A 4,352-nucleotide genomic window follows, 5' to 3' on the forward strand; every position below is an offset into this window, starting at 1 on the left:
TTATGGGCAAAAATCTCTAATGTTTTAGATTTTCCATTACTAATCCTTTATGTACTTTAGTGTTCCTAACCCTTCACTAACTTTTGGTGGATTCTTCTTATGGATTATTAAGTTATAGTAATAACTAGGAGTATTCTAGTAATGGAATTCCATATCGTGAATCCTTTATTCTTGGCCGCTTCAAGATATGATGACTAATTAAAAAATATCAACCTTGGGATAAAGAGTTTACACTGCTTATGTTTACTTCCACTTTTTTCTTGTACGTAGGAAATGAGATTTTTTCTTTTTACTACAAATTTATAAGCTGTTTTGTTTCACTCATATAGCTATCTAGTTTAACTTACCAACCCAAATACTAAATAAGAAAAGGAATATAAATAGTTAATGGATTTTATAGGAAAAAGATCTATTTTAACGAATCACACGTAGAGATATTGCTAGCACACAAAAAGTTAATGGTATTTCATAACTAATGGATTGAGCAGCAGCTCGTAGACCGCCTGAAAAAGAATATTTATTATTTGAGCTATATCCTGCCATAAGAAGACCAATAGGAGCTATACTTGAAATGGCAATCCATAAAAAAACACCAATACTAAGATCGGCTAAAACAAAATGATATCCCAAAGGGATAACTAAAAAACTTAATAAAACTGATATGACTGCTATAGAGGGTCCAATGCTAAATAAAGAAATATCTCCTCGGGATGGCAGAATATCTTCTTTAAAAAGTAGCTTAGTCCCATCTGCTATAGCTTGAAGCAGGCCCAGGGGGCCAGCATATTCAGGACCAATACGTTGTTGTATCGACGCAGATATTTCTCTTTCTAACCACACAATTACGAGTACCTCTATTGTTATTCCCAAAAGGAGGGTCAAAATGGGTAGAATCGATATCAGTCCATAGACTTCTTTTAATAATTCCAATTTCGAAAAAGAATTGATAGTTTCTACCTCTACCCTATCTATTATCATTTCAACGATCAACTTCCCCCATAATGATATCTATACTACCTAATATCGTCATGATATCAGCCAATTTCATTTTTTTAACTAGCTGAGGAAGAATTTGCAAATTAATAAACCCGGGTGGACGGATTTTCCATCTCCAGGGGAAAAGGCTATCATCTCCTACTAGATAAATCCCTAATTCACCTTTTGGGGCTTCTACTCTTACATAAAGCTCTTGTCTTGACAATTCAAAATTGGGCGAAGGTTTTTTACCAAGAAATTTATACTCAAAATCATTCCATTCAGAATTATTTTCTTTCTTAAAGCGTCGGACTTCTAAATTTTCATAAGGTCCTCCAGGAATTTTTTCTACAGCTTGTTGAATTATTTTGATGGATTCCCTCATTTCACCAATTCGTACTAAATAGCGAGCTAACGAATCCCCTTCTTTTTGCCATTGGACTTTCCAATCAAATTGGTTGTAAGACTCATAAGGATCTACTTTACGAAGATCCCATTGTATTCCAGAAGCTCGTAACATCGGTCCCGATAAGCCCCAATTTACTGCTTCTTCTCCGCTAATAAAACCTACTCCTTCAACTCGCTCTAAAAAAATTGGATTCTGTGTAATAAGTTGTTGATATTCAACAACTCCGCGTAAAAAATAATCACAGAAATCTAAACATTTATCGATCCATCCATAAGGTAGATCGGCGGCTACTCCTCCGATGCGAAAGTAATTGTGCATCATTCGCATACCTGTAGCAGCTTCAAATAGATCATATATTAATTCTCTCTCTCTAAAAATATAGAAAAAAGGAGTCTGTGCGCCGAGATCCGCCATAAAAGGTCCAAGCCATAGCAAGTGAGAAGCTATCCGGCTTAATTCTAACATAATTACCCTAATATAGCTGGCTCTTTGTGGTATTTGAATATTCTCCAAGAATTCTGGTGCATTTACTGTTATTGCTTCTGTAAACATAGTAGCTAAATAATCCCACCTTGTTACATAAGGTAAGTATTGTATAATAGTTCGGTTTTCCGCGATTTTTTCCATTCCTCTGTGTAAATACCCTAATATGGGTTCACAATCAATAACATCCTCACCATCGAGAGTAACGATCAGTCGAAGAACACCATGCATTGATGGGTGTTGAGGGCCCATATTGACTATCATGAGATCTTTTCTTGTAAGCGGTAGACTCATATCCTTTCTTCCTTAATTCATTATTCCATGAAAATGGATTATTCCATGAATTCCTCAAAGCGAGGCTCATCAAAATGAAAAATCTAAGACTACTATAAGACTACTAAAAAAATAATAAAACAAGAAAAAAATTTGAACGATTAAATTACTGCTCCCGAATATTCAACTGACCGATTAATTTCTTATAACGTACTCTATTTTTCTTTGCCAAATAAGCCAGCAAACGTCGACGTTTTCCCAAAAGTCTTCGTAGACCTCTTTCCGATGAAAAATCTTTTTTGTGTAATTCCAAATGTGAAGCAAGTCTCCGTATCTTATTGGTGAAACTGAATACTTGAAATTCAACAGAACCCCTGTTTTCTTCTTTTTCTTCTTTAACCATAAATCCAAAAATTTTTCTACCTCCTTTCTTTTTCATGTATTTTTCTGATCAGGAAAAATACAAAATTATGTCAGTTATTTTGAAGTTATTCTAATCTCGTACACACACAAATTTGCAATTATTCATCTACTACTGGAATTTGGATTTATTTTATCGATGCAAATTGGATTTGGATAGAAGGGTACATTCTTTCTAATATTTTAGATAGAAGAAATGTTTCTTCTATCTAAAATATTAGAAAGAATTTTGCTGATTTATTTATTGCTATATGCAATTTATGGAATTGATACACCATTTAATTGATATCATTTAGCAAAATGAAACACAGCATATGCATCCATCTTTTGGCTCGAGAATTTCACGGGATAGAGATATGGTATAAGAAATAGACTATTAAGTAACTCTAAATGAATTGTGGATACATCTGTATCCTTAACATACTGAAACGATTGTCATTATTCGTATCAAACCAATAGCGATTCATACAAGCTAAATCTTCTAATCAATGGTGGGCCAATAATGAATTTTTTTGCATATGTATTAAGACGCTTGGCCTGATTTCGAAATTGTCCAGAGTTTTATATGTTGTTTTCATTGCAAAATGATGGGTCTCCTTCCATAACTTTCCAATTACGAGTACGAGAATTGAAAGACATGAAAATTCTCAATTCTCTACGGCGTCTAGTAGATAGAAACAAGAAAATCAGAAGAATCTTTCTCTCTATTCACTATCATTCCGCGTCTTCGACTTCTATTAGTTTCTTTTCTTCTTTAATGCAATAGCTATAGTTTGATATAAGAATCCATTTCTCAAAGTAATGGAAACCATTCTCTTATAGGAAATGGTTCGAAAATCGCTATTCCACCTTTTAGGTATCGTGAAAAGTGATACCTGTGAAGATCGTGCATTTCAGTCAAATTCAGATCCGTTTTTCGAGTCCATGATATAATATAACCAAATTGGATAGATCTTCCACCTGTTTAGCTAAGAAAGAATAGATACAGAGGTGGATAATAGATCGATATGAAGATCATGAGCTGCCCCATAATGAAATCGCCAGTAGTCGCGAATATCTCCTTCTTCCCTAATCCAAGATTGGAGAAAGAAGATCTAAGAGGGACCTATGGAGAATGTAGTCAGAAATCCATAATAGAGTCCGACCACAACGACCGAATTAATTATCCTCATCGAGAAACTTAGACTACTAAATAGAAAAGATTTGAAAATCATGGCATGGGTCTCCTTTTTTTCTTTCTTTAGAGTTTTCTATATGCACAATTTCTCGATGTTTCGATGAGAATTTCTTGACTTTCCATATATAGAAAGAGATAGACTATAAATGACATCTCTTATGTCAATAAGACCAAAGGGATGGATATTAAATGATAGGAAGTGCTAGGAAGTGAAATAGAATGAAATAGAGCCACTTTGGGCTTCCCTATGAAATGAGGCATGGAACGGAGCCACTACGAAGAAATTATGGGAGTTACGAAAGAAGCTTCGGACTCATATTGTTCATGGGTTGAGAGCGGGAGTTGAACTCTAGGAGGTCGAATCCCCCCTTGTTCCTCAGTAGCTCAGTGGTAGAGCGGTCGGCTGTTAACTGACTGGTCGTAGGTTCGAATCCTACTTGGGGAGATTTTATTCATTCTTTAATGTAAGAATTTTAATGTAAGAATAAAGAATTGAATTAAAGGGCTTGCTTTGACCCTTAGGAGTAGGTAACCCGTTCGCTATCCTTGTTTCTATTTCTATTGCATTCTATCTCATCGTATCACATTCTGTTCTACGATTCCACTTCGACAAAA

The sequence above is a fragment of the Triticum urartu genome, unplaced genomic scaffold, assembly GCF_056163025.1.
Source record: "Triticum urartu cultivar PI428250 unplaced genomic scaffold, HENAU_Tu73 scaffold2, whole genome shotgun sequence".
In the NCBI taxonomy this organism is placed as follows: Eukaryota; Viridiplantae; Streptophyta; class Magnoliopsida; order Poales; family Poaceae; genus Triticum; species Triticum urartu.